This window comes from Pipistrellus kuhlii, unplaced genomic scaffold (genome assembly GCF_014108245.1).
Source record: "Pipistrellus kuhlii isolate mPipKuh1 unplaced genomic scaffold, mPipKuh1.p scaffold_m20_p_6, whole genome shotgun sequence".
Taxonomy (NCBI): Eukaryota; Metazoa; Chordata; class Mammalia; order Chiroptera; family Vespertilionidae; genus Pipistrellus; species Pipistrellus kuhlii.
The window spans coordinates 62,713,869-62,733,970 of NW_023425562.1; the positions used below are offsets into that span (position 1 = coordinate 62,713,869).

Consider the following 20,102-nt stretch of genomic DNA (forward strand, 5'->3'; position numbering starts at 1 on the left):
CAGCTAAGGTACTTAACTATCAATATTTCAATGGTTAGTTTAGAGTCTGCAATATCTGTGAAATAAATTTATAAGAAACCTTAGTGAAGTGACTTCCACACATTTATTTACACACACACACACACACACCACATCACAACAGAAATTTTGATCAATAAAATAATTTCTCCAGTAAAAATATTTTCAGTACATAATGGTAATATGTATTATAGAATTTCAGTGGAATGAAGTTAGCAGCTACATCAACAATCTTGTGGTAGTGAGACCATAACCACATCTTTTGGCTGTTAATATCTTTATAAAATGGAAAGAAATCATTGAAAGTGTTTTGACCCTCAAAAGAACAACTTATTTTGAAGCAAAAACATTAGATACTAAGGAATGAATACAATTAGTTTTGTCTTGGGAAAAAACAAAATAATAATAGTAAAGAAAAGAACCGTTTACAAGTTATAGGTTTGTATGTTCTGGAATGGATTGATGGCAAGAAGACAACTGCTCTTTTCATGATCCTGGTGACACTGCTAGGGAAAAGGTCAGGATTTAGCATGGACTGACTGCCCTTTCTCTTTTCATCTAAATGAATTGCCAGGTAAGTGTCAAAAGTCTCTGGGAGAAACTTTTCTAGAAGCAACTACAGAATAATATTTGCCTGTGGATAATAAAATCAACAGGTATCTTACCAACTTAGGCTCTTTTTGACAGAACTCTATACTTTTTAAAAGATAATGTTGCCCATTGTTGGAACACACCATTGGTTGGAACATACTATTTGGTTACAGATTAAATCGCCTTACCTGAAGAATGCAACCTGTTATTTCTTTTGGATGTGGTCCTTCCGAGGGCTTGTAAGTGCCAGACTATCTGGCACAGGAAGGTTGTCCTTGTTAGGTACCTGGAATATAGGGCTGCTTTTGATTTGGTGCCACCCCAAGTGTATGAACCCAATTAAAGGTACCATAACAATCAGAACTTTGTAGTTTCTCCAGAAGCTCTGAACGCTCATAGTAATTCAGCATCAGTGAACCTAAGGAAAGGTTAAGAGTTAAAAGCGAACAAACAAAAACATTCCTTCAAATTACATCTATAAATGACCACAAGCAGAATATTACACTCTAATAAAAGCTGACTTTAAATGTTTTTAATTACAATATACTGTAATGTTAATTAACTTTTGAGATATGTTATAGACCTAAAAAGATAGCAGAAATTAGATTTGGGAAGCCTAGAAAGCATTACTAAACTTTAGTCAACAGTTATAAAGGAGCATCATTACCTGTTGGAAAAGTGATATGAATCTTTTGAGTCATTCATGCATGGACATAATTTTCTTTATATAATTCCCTTACGTATGCAATAAAAGTTTAGATTCTGCATTCTGACAAATGTGAGTTTCAACTGAGACTGGGATAGTCATTCGTGGATTCCAACTGCAGCCAAAAAATTATGGCTTGCACTCTATGAATTAGAATGAATTAATACCATTTCCACATTTACATGCAGAATCACTGCATTTTAGGTGGTTTACCTTTATTACTAATAACTCTACCCTACAGGGGTTACTGTTAACTCAAGTTTACAGGAAGAAACTTGGGTTAGTAAATTGCTTGTGGTTACAAAGCTTGTTAGTATTTAAAATAGATTTTTTTTCCTGCCTGCCTTTGATTTGGAGTGTGGCGTGAGGCCAGTAGTCTGCTTCTGATAATCTGTTGGGTTTGGGAACTTGAGTCTAGACAACCTCAAAAGACTCCTTATACCACTCTGTTTCAGAGACACTCATTAGGCTTTAGTGATCAGCTTAGAAACTTGGGATGATGTGAAGGGACCCAGTTTCTAAGTTCTTTTCTGAGCACAGAACAATAAGGACTGCTTGATCATCTATGCTCTATGGGATATATCAAGAATTAGGCTCAATTGCATGTATATAAATTTCAGTATCATGAAATCTCTTATAGTAATTTTGTTTGAATGACATTAGAAAAATATCTGAACACAATTTTTACTTATTCCCTTTAGTCCAGATTATAAAATATAACACCAGTGAGCTAAATATCTGAACTATCTTTGTATTCTGAGCACATATATTAAAAATAAACAGAAAACTTAGGAGTTAATATCTATGTATAATATAATACATATATTATTCCCACCATTAGAAACCATTTTTCCCCAAGATCCAAATTCCAAACCATTTGTCCCCAAAGTCCAATTTTATAAGGACTTTGTTGCTAAACTTAAACTATTAGATGGAGAAAGCATGGCCTACTTTGTAACTGAAAGTATTTTATGGCCTTTTCCTTTTCTTTTTTAAAAAATTATATTTTTATTTATTTCAGAGAGGGAGAGATAGAAACAACAATGATGAGAATTATTGATCAGCTGCCTCTTTCATGCTCCACACTGGGGATCATGCCTGCAACCTGGGATTGAACTGTGACCTTCTGGTTCAAAGGTTGACATTCAACCACTGAACCACGCTGGCTGGGCTAGCCTTTTCCTTTTCTAAATTACTTTGGTAGCCTTCACACTTGGTGCAACCTTTAGAGACCATAGCTTTTAACATGCTTATGTCCTATTTTTGGAGAAAGTCAATCACGAATAACTGTGTCATAATTACATTTCATTGAAGCCACTATGTAAAAGCCTTTGGAGCACTTGATGTTTGAGGATAAATATTATAATACAACTGGGGGAGGCACTGGATGATCATAATAATAAAAGGCTAAAAGGCATCACAACCAAAACGACTAAATGACTGGTCGCCATGAGGTGGCATTGACCACCTCAGCCCGGGTCCGGTGGGTGGTGGCGACAGCCAGAGCAAAGCAACCCGAGTCCTGGATGCCTGAGAGAAGCCAGTGCCGCAGCCGGGGAAGGAAGGTCTATTCTTGCACAAATCTTTGTGCATCAGGCCTCTAGTTTGAAACAATGAGGGGAGTATTCTAAGGATTACTTCCTAGAGGACAGACAGGTGCTACACCAGTCATCTGGCTTGTGTAGAATGATATGTGACATTTTTGTCCACAAAATACCTTGAATTAAAGATTGAAAAGAGACTGTCATTCATATCTAGTCTTCACAATACCTATGGTGAATTAAACATGTCACTCTCAACATGAGGCTACTGAGTCACAGTACTTGTAATAGATAGCATTTCTGCTATTCACCATTTACTTCTCCATGATCACTAACATGCCATTAGTCAGCTTTATCAGGAATTATAAACTTTCAGGAAATAGCTTATAGAAAAGAGTGAGTTGGTTAAAAGGCTATAATGTCAAAGTTGGGATAACTCAATAACTAAAATCCACAAATTAAACAGCAATGTTTGGGAAAGTGGTACTATTCTCTCCATGTAAATCCCCGGAATGTGATGTATTCCAAACCTTCCTGGAGAAGAGTCTCAAATTATTTTCCTGCGCTCAATGAATCTCTGGGTCATCCATGGGTTAAGGACAAAGGAGGCATTCCATTTTATTTATATTGTGTTTAAGAGTTTATTCTTCTTATTCCTTAGAATAACTTAATGATCTTTTTCAGGATTTAGGCTTAGGAAAGCCTGGGAATCAGTACCGATTTTGGTTGAAAACTCATTATTTGTCAAATATCACTAAGGCCCAGAACAGCACTTTCTGGTTAATAAATGATGGACTGATTTAATGATTAATTACTTAAATGCATAATCAATTATTTCTTCAAATTCTCCATATCTCACATTGATTTGGCTAATGAGGGTGAGGGAGCTGGTAATTATTTTCTGAGAAGTATTCTGTTTTCCTTTGAGAGTCTTGGAAAATTATAAGGTTTACTTTACAAAGTACTTTTAGAGTCTTCACACCATAACAGCCCATCCCCACCAAGCAAGATGCACCCTTAAAATGAAACAGTAGTCTTAATTTATTTTGTTTTCTTCATGTAATAGCTTTCCAGGACATTACAATTGCTTAAATAACCCAACTTCCCAGGGCTAGACACAATAGACTTGACTAAACAAGGCACCGTTAGTTTTAAGAAAAAGACAATAAAGGTTTGAAATCTGACATTTAATGTATTCAGTGCAATAATATGTTCCTTGTTTTAGTCATATCCTTTTACAGAGCTTTTAAATACATTTTGGGGATATAATTTTGATTTAATTCTTTTTTACTTTTCAATTCTTCTGTGAGATTTTTCAAAATGAACATTAGCATCACTGCCCTTTTCTAATAAATATAATACAAACTTACTTTTTAAAGTTAGAAAATATAGAAATAGAAAAAGAAAGCAAAACTCATCTATAATCTTTTTGGTTTTAACAAAAATATATTATACACACTGTTTTGTAATCTTTTCTACCCCAAAGAACAGCTTTAAGCCTTTGATTGTATGGAGATATGCTAATTTGACAGGTCACTGATTGATAGACATTTGAGATTTTTTCCCCCAATGCTTTATTGCTAAATACATTATGGCGGTAATTATTTTTGTAAACACTTTGGAGCCCAGGCTCATACACTCTGTTTGTTGCTTCTTAGGATAATATAAGAACTAACCAGATTTTTTAACAACTCATTTTTCAAATAAACTTACAATTTATTTTTAAAACGCTGACTTTTGCAAAGTTTCATGGTGCAGAGCAACAAAGAAACTGGAAAATCCAATGTGGGGATGGAAAATTAAGTTATGGTGTTCCCCACAAAATGTATATATACTTTAGTAGCTGGTAGCTCAACTTTGAAAATGAAATGTATCTTATAAACACTGACTTAATAATTATTCAAAGTGTGTGTATACATTTTTTGGGGATACCCTATAAAATTTATCTTGAGATAATCTTTCCCTCAAAACACTTAGCAAGTCATTCCAAGTGATATGGAACTATTTTATGGGCACCAGAGATTCCCGAGTCTGAAACAAACATTCTCAAGAAGGCTCTCAATCTGATCAGGTTTGGTGAGCAATGGCAGGCTGGTCCCTAACGTTAGTGCTTGTAGTTCATACATCGAGCTTTTCTTGGAGTAAAGCAGCAACAGAATTGGCAGCAGGAAGATAATTTTTCCTTCTTACCCTCTGGTAGTGTATCTGTCACTCCCCTTTCCTTATCTTCTTTCAACACTCTCCTAAACAAACAAATAAAAACAGAAAGTATGGGACTCTTTAAGGTAGATGGAGAGCACCAAAACAAATGAAATTAGGGATTTTTAGATAATTTAAAATAGAAAAACATTTATGGTTTTATACATTGAAATGCCCTTTGTTTAGAAAATGTTAGAGGCAATCTATCACAGATTATGCTTATACTCTTCTTTAAAAAATATACCTTACATTATTCAAAAGTTTTCAATATTTTTTACTTTGTTTTCCTAGCAATTATAAGACTATTTTAGAAATGAGGAAATACTAAATGATTGCTTGCAAGATTAATGTTCAGTTAATTGTGGCACTGGGCTTAGATTTCGAGTCTGAAATGTTAAAGCTGATATTCTATTGGGCAACTTTCAAAAGTTAAGAATCAGTGTCTCAATTTTGGCAGAAAGAGTCAATTAGAATTTCCAGTGCCTGATGATGGACCAGAAGAAAATTCTAAGTGCATGATGCATACTTGTGTGTGTCACGGAGGTCAGCTCTCCAGTGCTTTAAGTCTGGCTTGTTCTTTTGACTCTTATGTCCGGTATAAAAGAGGTTAACTATAATCTTGTGCCACTTTGTCCAAAATGAGACGGCAAAAGAGTCTATTTTCCTCCAAACATACATCTGAGACTTACTAATAGTTGCGAATAGCTGGACTAATTTCAGTTCAGTTTTCTTTAGCTTAATTCTTGGTTCAGAATAGCACCAGATTAATGAACAGAATGGGGAGAAGTTTGTTATACACCCTCAGTAACATACTGTGATCTTTCTGAGTACAGATGAAGGCCAAGAAAGGAAAACACTGAGACATATGCTTCTGACCACGAATTGTCTCTAAAGTCAAGGAGTTACTGTGTCTACAATGACAATTTTCCCTCCCCCTAATTTGTATTACAGAGATTACTGTCTCCTCAATTTCTACCACTAAGGCCTCTGACAGGCTTTCTCCAACTTGTTACATTCCAAGCTAAATGAAGGGTTTGTTGTTGTTGTTGTTGTTATTATTATTATTATTGGTTATAGCACTGCCCAGTAAGGTGAAAAGCAAAAAGGCAATTACTCTCCCCTGAACAGCCTGACCTTAACTATCAGATTACTCTTGCTATGTAGCATTAAGTCAAGTAAAACCACACATATTGCTGTTAGCATTACTAAATTACGTTCAGTTTACAACAACCTGGATGCAGGAAATACTCTGTAAAAGGGTCTGTTTGCCTACTGGGTTTGCTGGGCGCCATCTGCTGGTCTTTTTAACACATTGTCAGATTTTTATTTTATTTTTTTATGTCTTCATTGCTGCTCTGCTTCAAGTATTTGAAAAAATAATTATTTTTAAAAACTTCCACCCAATGTACTTTAATTATGAAGACACCAGACAGACTGTTAAACAATTAACCCAGTTCCTGTGATATCTGATGAGGTTTATTGAAATTGTATGCCTTTCTTTTACAACAACATTTACTTTGTGAATTCTTCATTCCTGAATTTCAATTGATGATGCTAAAAATAGTTTTTATCCTCAATTTTGTGTGTGTGTGTATGTGTGTACACATTAGAAAGGACTACATATTGTCTCATGTCTATTCAACTGACAGCTAGAGAACAAGTTTCCTTCCTCCCCCAACTGCATCACCAAAAATACAGTTTTGCTGAACTTTCCTGGTCGTCTACTAAAACACACACCAAAAACATTACTGTCAACTCCTGATGAACTAAATGGATCATACCTGAATTCTAAAGTTTACATTCGGTAAAATCCACCCTACCTCTCAGCTTGACCCTCACTCAGTAGCTGAGCTGTTGACAGCACAGCCTAGCCAGAAGTGGGTCGGGGATAGTCACAGAGTACTGTTCAGGTCAAAACAGTTATGCATAAGTATTTTATGGTTTCTGCTATCCCCCTCCTAAATGTATTTGTTTTAAATACATGTAATCAATGTATTTAAAACAAATAGCATCATGAATTTTATATGGGACCTTTATTAATAGTTGGCAATTCAAAATGTGAACAAAGAGCAAATGATTAACAACTAATGAAGTAGAGAAAATCAGTTTACTGGCAGCCAGTGTCTTATCAAAAGCTTGAAGTGTTCTTTATAGAGTTTTGAGAGTTTATAAAGTTTATAGAATTGATGAGAATCTTTTTACCCCTTCCCTGTTTTTATATCTAGCTGCTATTGGATGCTGGGGTTGCTGGGGGAAAGGAGAGTGGGTATCATGCAGATATCCAGACAGTTCCAGATTAAATGTGCAGTTGACTGGGCCCATAATGCTACAGCAGGGACTTTATGTACCCCTCGTCAGCTCTGACTTTCTAAAGGGCTAATTTCTGTATTCGTCATTTTTGAGATTTCTATTGTACTTTCCACCTTTGTTTCTGCAGATAACCAGCCTATCAGCCATCAGAGGAAATTGTGGCTACTAGGTATTAGCATCCTCAACTTCCTATCCCCACAGTTTACCCACCCATCTCAGCTCTCACCTTAACCCCCTTCCTCGCTGTGTCAGAGGAAGAACCTGTTATTCTACCTATGCTCCAGTCAGTGCCACTTTCTACTCTTGTCTACAGATTTTAACTCCTCTATCCTCTCTTGTGGCCCTCACCTCCCACTAGTAATGGGTCTTCCTCCTCTGCAAAACCTGACCATTTTTCTCCCCTGAAAAGAACCAAGCACAAACTCCCCAAGGCAGCTGCCTTTTATCTGTCTCCCTTCCAGCTATTATATAATCTGATTCCTTTCAAATAATGGATTTTTTTCCCAGTCACTTCCTCCTTCTATCTTCAAACCCAAGTTATCTGCTTTCATTTCATTCTCCATGGAAATTACTACGGTAAAGATCACCAATCTTTCCCCTTATTTGATCTAAGAATTTTGATGTGTCCTCAAAACCCTTTAAGTATACTTAAGATTCTAGTCTATTCTGTTTCAGTCTCCTTTAATGGACCCTTGGCTTCCGTTTACCTATTCACACTTATTAAAGATCCCTCCTTGGTAGTCTTGTCCCTGTGTTCTGGTTTCCTGGGTAGTCTCAGTCACACCCAAAGCTTCTGCTATCACTAACAACTCCTGCATCCTCAGCTCCAGCTCATAGGTTCTCATCTCCGACAGCTACTGTTCACCTTTACCTAACTGTGCCAACAGTCTCAATTCATCTTAGGTGAAAATGAATCTCTTTTCTTTCCAAAATGCTATTTAATCTGCATTTGCTGTTTTTTTTTTTTGTTGTTGTTTTTTTAAAGGCTTTATCTACCAGGCCATTCAATTCAGAAATCTGGATAAAGTGAACTCTACCCTTTTCCTTATACTGTTCATCCAGTCAGTCACACAGTCCTGTCACTTGACAGGGCATTTCTTTTATGTAACTTCTCCCCACAGCCACAGTCCTCATTACCTCATATGACCTCCTGGCTAATTCTAGTCAGTGGTTCTCAAAATGTGGTCCCCCTCACCAGTAGCAGTAGCATCAGCCGGGAACTTCAGTAGAAATACAAATTCTTGGGCCGCCCCTGACCTACTCAATCAGAAACTCTAGGGTGGGGTCCAGTAATCTGTGTTTTAACCAATTCTCTAGGTAATTCTGAAGTCAAAGTTTGAGAACCATTGGTTTAGCCTACTCCCCACTAATCCACTCTCCACACTACTAACACCGCTATCTTGCAAACACCATTTTCCCCCACCTCCCCCCAAACAAATGTGATTGTGTTTCTAATTTGTTTAAAGGCCTTCAGTGATGTATCTGACTAGAAACTGTACTCTAAATTTCTTAGTACAGCATAAACACCCATCAGGATCTAGTTCCTGCATAGCAACATCAGAAGGTAAGACACAACCAAACATTTTAGTAAGAATGCACTGTCCTGTAACGGTTAAAATGAGTTGTGGAATCGTGCTCGCCTGGGCTTTCAACCTCTACTTTACCACTCAACAGCTGGCTGTGTGACTTTGGATGAGTCCACTTAACCTCACTATGCCTCAGTTCCATCATTTGAAAAAATGAGAATGATTTCCTAATCATGAGGTGGTTGTGCAGTTAGCACAATATGTGGCACTTAGTCTGAACTCAGTGAATGTTATCTATTATTATTATTAAAAAATATCACGGGGTCAACCAGGAGTGTAGCAAGAACAGGAGAGGACTGAAATGGCTAAGGGAAGTGGTCCCCATGAAGGAGGCCTACTTCTCCGCACAGTTTCACTTAGTCTAGATGTCAATAAAAACACCCAGATTCTCGAGAGAGAGGTTCTGAGGTCTTTGAGGTTCTTTTGGTTAGCGTGAGGTGGATCTAAGCTTCTAAAGTGAGAGTCAGGAAAGCTAATTGTGAAGAAAACAGGAAAACTCAAGGGCACAGCAAAGATGGTGAATAATTTCATATTTGTTTCTCTGACAAACCTTGTTAAAGTTAAAGCTGCCTACTGATTAAATATCAGTGTCCTAGTGTAATGAAGCTTTGAGTAATGAAGGGAATCAGGCTCTAATCTCCATCACAAATTAGTTATGATCTTGGGCAAATTACTTCTTTGCTGCCACAATTTTATAATCTGTAATATAGGGCTACACAATGAAGGCTACTACATATATACTTGTGTATTTATTAGTACTGTGTCTATTATGTGGGAAGTATTAAATACATGGCAGCTATTATTATTATTATTGGAAGTATATTACCTTCAATATAAATCATTTATAAAAATAGGTACCTCTGGAGATTCCTGTTTGACTAAAGCTACTGTATCTTTTAATATTTCAATTAATATTGAGTTATAACTTATAAAACTGGGGAATACTGTAAAAACAGATCCAAGTACAGTCATATTTACAGTGTTTATCATTTAGGGACTACTGATTTTCACTTCAAATATGCATGAGATTAATTTTATTCAAATGTTTACTTAGTATCTATTAGGTGTTAGCAAGACATTAAACTGGGGGGAGGGGGAAAGAGACTACCAAGATGAATACGGCACGGTTCCCATCCTCAGAGAAAAGAAAGGCACAATCCTAATAAGACACAATTAAGTGCTGTATAGAAGGAGAAAATAATATGTAGATTAAAAGTCTTTACCAAATTGACTAACTTTTGAGAACTCTACTTCTCATCGTCGCTATCTTCCTCTGAATTAGTCCCAATCTGTTTTTTACTTACTCCATCTTTACAGCAGGGAGTCAATATCTGTAAAAAGTGGTAACTGCCACCCACTATAACAGAAGGCAGCAATCATGTTTTGTTTCTCTGCTACATTCTCAGTGCATAGTGGGAAGTAGAGTCTTGTTCCCTTTGTTCTACACAAGATGGCTCATTCTGGTACTTCAGCTGTTAGTTCAGATGTTACCTACTTAGCCCTGATGGTTTGGTTCAGTAGTTAGAGCACTGGCCCACACGCCAAAGGGTCACAGGGTCAAAGGGTCAATTTCTGGTCAAGGGCATGTATTTAGGTGCAAGTTCCCCAACCCCGGTGGGACATGTGTGGCAGGCAATCAATCCATGTTTCTCTCTCTCCCCCTGCCCCTCCTCCTACCCTTCCATTCTCTCTAGAAATCAATGAAAAAAATATCCTTGGGTGAGGATTAAAAAAAGAGATCCCAGATGTTACCTACTCAGAGAACCTTTCTCTGAGCCCCCTCTAACGCTTTTCCCTCCCCACCCCCATTACTCTCTAGCACATCTCACTATGACCTTCAAAGCCCGACCTTTAGGGTGAACACTGTGATGTGCCACCCTGACCACTTCCCTGGCTCCTTGGAGGGCTGTGGTAGCCCCCGGAGGCCAGTCCTATTCCAGGATTGACTAGACCAGTGGTCGGCAAACTCATTAGTCAGCAGAGCCAAATATCAACAGTACAATGATTTAAATTTCTTTCGAGAGCCAAAATTTTTAAACTTAAACTTCTTCTAACACCACTTCTTCAAAATAGACTTGCTCAGGCTGTGGTATTTTGTGGAAGAGCCACACTTAAGGGGTCTAAGAGCCACATGTGGCTCGCAAACCACAGTTTGCTGACCATAGGACTAAAGAGACCTGTGTATATTCCTATATAATAAAAGGCTAATATGCCAATTGTCCCCTCGACCAGTTTGACCAGCAGGCAAGCCAGCTAACTGCCCATGTCCCCTCCCCCTGGCCAGGCTGGCTGGACCTCACCCATGCACGAATTCATGCACCCGCTCTAACAAATAAATATGTATGTATGTATGTATTCTGAGTGGCCAGATTATTATGTGTTCAGAGATTATAATAAGCTGGCCACTTAGTGTATATAATAAGTATATGTAAATTACATAGTGTACATATGTATCACATAATCTATATATACAGGGTGTCCCCCAAAATGTATACACACTGTAACAGTGATAGTTCAACTTTGAAAATGAAATGCATTTTAATAAACACTGCCTTTGTCATTATTCAAAGTGTGTGTATTCATTTTGGGGGGCACCCTATTATTATAGATGAACTGGCAATGCTAATGAATGAATGGAACTGCCGTTGAGAGCCTCTGAAAAACAGTAACAGGATTTGGGGCATGGTCCCCTTCGAGGAAAAGCAGCAGCCGACCTCAGGCGGTCTCCACCTCGAAAAGATTTCCATCCATGTGACCTCAAAGCGCCTTGAGTCCTGCTACTGCTTTCACACGGTTGGCAACGCCACACTCGCTGTACCACAGTTGTGAGGTCCACGTCCACATCCCAGGTAGACACAGGCTTACAGCGCCCGTCCCAGCGAGAGAGGAGGGACCCGGGGCACAGGGTGCAGCTGGCAGGGGGCAGCGCTGGGGCAATGGGTGCTTCCACCTCGTTCACGGCGCGGCCGTGCAGAGACGGGAGGCCGGGAAGGCTCTCTCTGCACCGGGAGCTCTCCCAGGACCCTGGGACATGCCTCCCATCCACCTTCCAGCCACCGACGAGTATTGAGAGCCTGTGGCTTTTTTAAAGGTTGGTCTTGAGCTTTCGGAGCAGCCTGCTCCCTCCTTATCCCCGCCCCCAAATATCCTTCCGGGAGGTCACCGCTGACCTTTCGGAGAGCGGGGAGGAGGCACCGGTCCGCCCCCCGGCCCTCTCTTCCGCCGGGTAGAAAGCTGGCTTTTCCACCTAAGATTGCAGCGCTGCTCTCACCTGCCCGCCAGCCGCCGCGCCTCGCTGGGCCGCCGACCCCGCAGCCCCCAGAGGCCGAGCCGCACGCGGAAGCAGCCACAGGTCCAGGCAACCCGCGCCCGCGCCGGGAGATGGCGCATGCGCAGCTCTGCGATTACCCCGGCTCCCCCGGGATTCCGCTCTCCGGGTTTTAGTGAAAGCTCTCAGCCAAGAAAGCAGCGGCCTTGGCCGGAAAGAATGGAGGGCGGGTTTCTTAGCGGCACTCTCAAGGGGCGTGGCCTAGTCAGCATCAATCTCAGCAGATTGTTGAAATTGAAAAACTTAAATATCGTATCAAATTGGCACAGCACCTTCTTTATGGCGCGTGGTTAAGAGGCACGTACTAAACGAATAAAAAAAGTAGTAAACGATTCTCAGTGCCCCCCTCCTCGGTTTGACCAATCACGAAGCTCCCGATCCTGTCGTTCAGAGCCCATGGCCCGCCTTCTTGTGCGGCTGCCTAGAAAACCAGGAGAACAGGACTTAATCACCATTTCTGTGGATTGGGTTGGAAAGCGGGCATGCGCGGTGCAGCCGCTTCTAACCTCATCCCTTCCTATGGAGGGCTTTAGAGAAGTTGCTTTTCCGTTTACCAAAACTTTTACCTCTCTACCATTCTAAGGAAATTACGGTTATGGTTATTTTAAAGTGTATCCCGCATTGTAAAAGCCACCTTTGCTTTCAAACCTGTCTTCTCTATAATCTTCCCCAATCAAAGATTTCGAAGAATCTTTCCATCCTTGAGGGTCCGTTGCCAAGAAACGCTACCATAGAAATGTCCCCCTTTATTTTTTCCAATCACTTCCGCTATCGAGCTGTGGGGGTAACCGTGATTCATCACCTGCCAATCATTCCCAGCAGTCCCTGGCTCTAAAGAGCCAGTCTTTGCCGCGGTTGTTGTTGTTTTGGACTCTTTCTTGAAAGCCGCGAGATCAAGAGCGGAGGCCATGTTTCTTTTGGGCAGACTCCTCGCGATACCCAGGCTCGTCGGCCGGTGTTTCGCCGCCATCTTAAGTTCTGGCAGTGGCTTCAAGCCCACAGCGCGGCTGCGCAGACCGTGCTGGTTCGGGCGGTGGCAGCGGTCCCTGTCGCGTGGGGGACCCTGGGCAGAGAAAGTTACCCGAAGCTGAGCCTCCAGAGCTTCTGAAGGTTGTTTCAGAGCCTGCTGCCTCTTTACTCTGAGTTCCCAAAGCCAGACCCTACTTCTCGAGTGACCCTGGACAGTAACAAAACCAATAAAAGCCCGAGCCCAAACCCTGCCACCATCATAGGTAAGAGCCTGGGACTCCTGGCAACCTAAGATGTTAGGTCACTTGAACTGAACTGTTTGTCCCTTTCTTCCCATTTTTTTTTTTTCTTCCCTGAATCCTTCTTCCTGTGCTTCCATCTCTCTTTATTGTGTTCAAAGAGCTAAAAAGATGTTAAACATTAGGGTGCAGGAAGCTTGGACTTTAAAATTGGAAGTATTAGTCTGGAAAATTATTTTTTTTTTAGGGCAAAATGGACTATAATAAGTGGATCAGTTTACTGTGCCAAATATCTATATGTAAAAATATAGTCCCCTTCCCAAACGTTTTTGGGTTGTGACATAAATTCAGGTTGTACATACTCATTCATTCATTTAATACTTTTATTGAGTATCAGAAGAATGCTGTAGTAATAACGTTTTCTGTCAACCTTGACAGCTACTGTGTTGGGGCAAGTAATACTACAGATTTACCTAGGTCCTAGGAGACATTGTGGGTTTGATTCCAGACCTGCAATAAAGCCATAATCATTTTGCAGGTGGAAGGTCTTGCCTTCCACTTGTAAAACATGCAACACCTGTGAAGTGCAATGAACTGAGGTGCCTGTATACTGCCCTTCTTCACACTGCTAGACCAGACAAGTATTTAAGTATTCACTTGCTCCTTCTCCTATGCCACTCCCCTCCCATCTTTTTCAAGGAATAAATTGTATTGACACTTATTTCCTGGAACCTAGGCATAACCATATTGTACACCAATTGGTTTATTTTACAACCAGTAATCAAGTTGCTGCTCAAAATGTGGTCTACTTACCAGCAGCATCACCGCCACTTGTTAGAAATGTAGTCTTAGACCTCATCCTGAGACCCGCTGAGTCAGAATCTCCCTTAAAAAGTGCATCCTAAAGAGCAGGAAGCACTCATTCAGGATGTGGACAGATAGCCTCTTTTCAACCTGTGCTGCTTCAACAGTTCATAATATATTGTCAGTTCATTACATTAGATATATGGCACATTCTTAGTGCTTGTAGCTCATCAACAAAATGTCAAGATACCCAGTTAGCCCGATGGGCATGGCTCAGTAGTTGAGTGGCTCAGTAGCTTAGTGTGGACCTATGAGCCAGGAGGTCACAGTTAGATTCCCAGTCAGGGTATATACCTGGGTTGCAGGTTCAGTCCTCAGGGGCTTGCAGGAGGGAGCCAGTCAACGATTCTCTCTCATCATTGATGTTTCTGTTTTTCTCTTCCTCTCTGAAATCAATTTAAAATATATATATAAAAATATATATATAAATAATAATAAATATTAAAATATATATATATATTTCAAATATATATCAATTTAGCATTCTAAAAAGTTGAAGAGAATTTGTCTGTCTGGTTTGTTGTTATGTAAATTCTGTTCTGACAAAACCTATGTGCACATTTTTACTTTTATTAAATGTTGGCCTGCATGTATTCAACCGTTCAATATTGATTTGAAAAACTTTGGGCCGTGGTTTATCAAATATTTTTTGTGGTTCCTTGCTTTTTTCTGCCTTGCTTTAATGAGAAGTCTAAATCTGATTTGTCTCAGGAGCTTTAATGTTGCTATTCATGAAAATCACCTGGGGAGTTTTGTAGGTTATTATTATTATTTTTTTAAAGATTCCAGCCCATTGTCAGCAGAGGTTGAGACCTGTGGATGGAATTAAGGAACCAGTAAGGTATTAAAGAAACTGCAAATGACTTTTACATTTTCCATGTTGTTGTATGTTAGGTTTTTATCTCCCTTACATGATTTTACTTTAATTAGGAATTTGAAGGCAATTAAGATAATTGGACTGGGAATGTGGTGAATCACCTTCTCAGTAATCAATCAACTTGCATTTATTTTTCTAAGTCCTAAGCAAGTTGTCCAGCCTTTCTGTCTCCTCTTCCTCCATCTATTCATTGCGAAAAGAAGAATGAAGACCCTGTTTTTTTTTATTTTTTATTTTTATTTAGACACATGTGAGTGTTGCAAAATGTACTGAATACTTATATGCTATGAATATAGGGAAGAACAATATTTCATAAGTGCAGTATTCATTGCTTCTGATTTTCACATAAAAATACCTGGTTTTATTGAAGTTCCTTTATTGCATTTCACAGATCTTGGGTTTTTTACAAATGGAAGACAATACCCTTCATCAGTAGAAAGATTAGGACCTGCTTTATTGTAATTCATGCTTTCTTACTGTGGTCTGGAACTTAACCTGTGTTATCTCTGAGGTATACTTGTACCAGGCCAGGAAGATGTATTTTTTTTAATGGTTTTCTTTTTAAACAACTTTATTGAGCTACTAGTAACCCTGCACACGAATCCATGCACCAGTAGCTCCCCAGTAGCTCTCTGCCCACTGCCCCACCCTCCTGTAACTCCCTCGACCCACCACCCCTATAGCTTGCTGCCTTCCCCCTCCTGTAGCCCTCTACCCGACTCTTGTAGCTCACTGCCCCACCCTCCTCCTGATCTGTGATCCAGTCTTTACGGTTGTTACTTGGTCAGTCCTTACGTTTCACATAAAAGATAATGAGCATTTGCATATTATTGTACATCTTTATTATATAGGATAATTGTCATACAGTACACTACACATATTTGAATTGTACAATTTTATGTGGTTTACATGTATACACCAGTGAAACCATCAGCATAATCAAAATAACATATCTGTCACCCACAAAAGTTTCCTCTTGCCCATTGTAATCTTTTAGGCCCCTATCATTCATTTATTCATTCATTTGTTCATTCATTTATTTACTTATCTGGCTGCTGTCTTTTAGGCAGCCACTAATCTGCTTTCTGTCACTAGATAAATTTGCATTTCCTAGCATTTTATCTAAATGGAATCTTATAGGAGAAGCTGTTTTTTGGGGTGGTTGGATGTTGGAGGAGCTTCTCTGACCCATCATAATTGAGAGCCATCTTTGTTTTTGTAAGTATCAATAGTTCATTCCTTTTTAATTGCTGAGCAGTATTTCATTGCCTGGATATACCGTAATTTGTTTATACCTTCACCAGTTAAGGGGCCCTGGGGTTGTTCTTACTTTTCATAGCGTTAATTTCACATTGCCTTGTTCTTCTCCAGTTTATTTGAATTGGGGTGGAAAAAGTAATTATTTGGTGGCCAAATCTTCTACCTACAATGTAACCAGACGATGATAGGGATAAAATGTGTTTGTATTGGGACTTTACCTTGGTGCAATATATGAATTGTTTTCTGAGTGAAACATGTTATGGCCTTTTTGAAAATGCGAAATGTATGCATTGACTTTTTAGTGGGTGTCTCTCTTGATGTGTACATTTCTAATCATTTTAAGGTTTATTAAATCTTTAAAGTTTACTATTTTTATATTACTATTTAGGGATTGAAATAATAACTCATGTACCTTAAGTAACCTACTTAAGAAGTTAAGCCTAATGCTATAAAACTCCCTTTTGTCAGTAAATGGAGAGAACCACTTATATCTAATGTTGATTGATGTAGGTACATTTCCAAAGTCTTTTTGCTGCTATTTTAGCAAAGCAATGCCTTGTGTTTATTATGGTATTCACATTTTGTGCTTGAATAAATCACAGCTGGTAACTAAAATTGAATAGGCCTTATGTTAGTTACAGGATAATATATAGAATATTGCAGTTACAGTATTTTGGGTACTTAAAAGTTCAATTGTGTTATTATTTTGGTTTAATATATAGTTAAAAATGATTGGGATTTTTTGTTTTGCAGTTTAAAAAATATTCTTAATTTACATGTAATAGAATTTACTCTTTTAGGTATAAATTTCATGAGTTTTGACCAATGCATTGTTTGTATAAACACCATAGCAATCAGGATGCAGAACAGTTCCATCAACACCCCCCGCCCTGAGCCCCTACTCCACCCACGGTAATCAATGAACTGTTCTCCATCTCTAAAGTTTTTACATTGAAAGGATTAGATTTTTAAGACCGTTGCATTACTGATTATTAGAAGCTTTTTGCTGTGGTTAAGTGACTGGAAAACAGTTATCAGAGTGGGGTTTGGATTGGTTATGTACTGTCTTCTTGTGCTCTCAGTGTTTATGATTACTAGAGGCCCAGTACATGAAATTTGTGCCTGGGAAGGGCCCCTAGGCCTAGCTGGTGATCAGGGCCAATCAGGGCCTTCCTTCCCCTGGCTGCCTGTTACTGGCCAGGGCCTTCCTTTGTTCTGAGCCGCCCCCTGGTGGTCAGTGCACATTATAGAGAGCGGTTAAACTCCCTGTCGTTCAAACTACCCAGGGGACAGTTTGCATATTAGCCTTTTATTATATAGGATTATATAGGATGGCTAACAGATTATATAGGATGGCTCACTGAGCCCAGGCACTGGGCCAAATATTATATCAGATTTCACATAATCCTCACAGGACACCTTAGATAAAAAATTCCACAGACTTAAAAGAGTTGAATAGCCTGTCAGAGGTCACCTGCAGGGGCAGAATTTGAACACATGTCTATTTTACTAGAATCTGAGGACTTTATTTTCCCTCATGGTGGGTCCTATGTTTGTTTCTGACAAACATTAAAAAGTAGACATTGTCTATTATGAAGCATCCTATACAGTTCTGGGTGGGGATTTTCTGTGGGTATATCAGGAAGGGAAAGCCCAGATCATGGGTCAATTGACTGGGTAAAGGGTATAGAGTGACTAAAAGGACTATTCTGTGGAATTAATCATGATAGAGCATTTCAATATTTGATCAACATTTAAAGACAAAAGAAAAAAAGACCAAATTTTTTAATTTTTATTTTTTGCCATTTTGCATTATCCTGCTTCATTGTTAGAGCTTCTCAGTTTTTGTTTCTATTTTTTTTTTTTTTATAAGCTGGCTTTCAAAATTACCATGAGAATAATAGGAAAAGGTGGTTCTTTTTTATACTGAAGTTGCCTTTTCAAACTTTATCTAGGCGGTCACCAGCAAGATCTTTGCTCATTTGTCATTTTTCCTTGATATTTTGTTAAAGTTTATAATTCCTTCCTTGATACTTTTGTTTTTTGTTTTTTTTGGTGATAAAATTGGATGGGAAAAAGGGAATGAAATGATTTCTCATTCTTGAGTTATAGTTACTTCTTCAGAAGTCCTGTGCCTTTGTTGTTTTCAGTTTCTGCTCCCATAGCCAATGAAAGTATTTTTAAAGATGATTGGCGGAAATATAATAATTTTCTTGATAAAATTTAAAATCCAGAGATTAGAAATCTGAAGTTATTTTCTGGACTGCTTTGGCTTTTGTTACATAAGCCAGCAATGCTAAGAAGAAGACAAATGTGAATTTCAGAGTACATTGGATTTTCCCACCAAATAATCTAGAAGGTCATTGACTTTCTTTATTAGAATTTATCTTTGCTTTGTATTTAAATGACAGGACAATCATGTGATGTTTAATCTACTTCCATTCCCTCCCAAATTAATTTTCTTAAGGATCTTAGGATCTTTCCCTTTCTACTAAAGACACGCATGCACACATATTTTTGGTGGGGTCATACGCTATCAAAGTCTCTTTGTGAAAGAATGCCTGTTTTCTGGCCAGAGAACGTGGGCTCAGGAATGATGAAATAGAGAATGAGATTTATAATATACTTTAACTTGTCAGCATGCTTATGAAAGTCATTTGCTTTTAGATATTTGGAAAATTCACCTTTTTGGAGTTTGTCTTGAACCTCTGAAAAACATGCAATAAAATAAAAATTTCCCTGACTTTAGACTTGAACTGGCAGCTCTGATAGCAAGGCTTTTTAACCCCAGGCACTGAGCATGCTGCTCCCTCCTGAAAGCAACTCTAAGAGCCTAGCAAAGTAACTTTTTAAGGTGCATACTTGCTTGTACATTTACTTTCTAGTGGTCAGTAAAACAAGTCTAGAAAAATCTCAAGATGTTCCCTGGTTTAAAACCTAATACAGAAGCTAATAATAACTTTTTTTTCATTAAATGAATGTTAGAATATCAGTATTTTAAAGAGGAAAGAAATTATGTACTGAAGAACTCACATTTATGACCCAAACATAAACCACACATGTGATCTGTTGCCTATTATTTTCAATACAAAGCACTTTGATCTTCTGTTTGCATGTTTATATGTCTCTCTACTTTGACTTCATGATACATGTGGCTTAAATGTTATTTATACGTAAAAATAGGTTCAGTGCTTTGACTTCCGTTTAAGAAGTCCTAATGTGAGATTTGGGGACAGTAAAAGATGCATTAGATAGATATCTACTTCATTTTTTTTTTAATGTGGTGCCTAATTGACCTTGGCAGTGCTGCAGGTGACAGGTAGTGCTAGTTTGTACGTAGTGAGTTGACAAGATCTTCTCTCGCCTTTGGTCTTCAGTTGTGAGACCCTTGCCCGGTCCCCAGGTTTTCAACTGGGGAATAGATGGCATGACTTGGAATAGAAGTAGTTATAAGGCCTCTTTTTGTCCTAAAATTGTGATTTTTTTTTTGAGGTTCCAGACATTATAGAAAGAAATGAAAAAATATGTACATATTGAGAGATGGAATGCCACATAATATTTAAAAATGGCTTAAAATATGCAAATGTATTATATATTTCCTTTTTCTCATGCAT

General features: G+C 38.6%; 1 protein-coding gene across 5 annotated transcripts in view; it reads left to right on the top strand.

The window, feature by feature from the left end:
• Window positions 1–12,521: 12,521 nt before the first annotated feature.
• The window catches only part of LOC118707681 (SLX4 interacting protein), a 179,216-nt gene continuing 171,635 nt past the window's right edge, over window positions 12,522–20,102 (top strand). For 2 of the 5 annotated variants that reach the window (XM_045574873.1, XM_045574877.1), the window contains exons 1-2: window positions 12,522–13,511; window positions 16,372–16,446. The gene's annotated coding sequence lies outside the window, so the exon portion shown is untranslated. The remainder of the gene's footprint in view (window positions 13,512–16,371; window positions 16,447–20,102) is intronic. The other 3 variants (XM_036418351.2, XM_045574876.1, XM_045574874.1) reach the window with 2 other exon arrangements.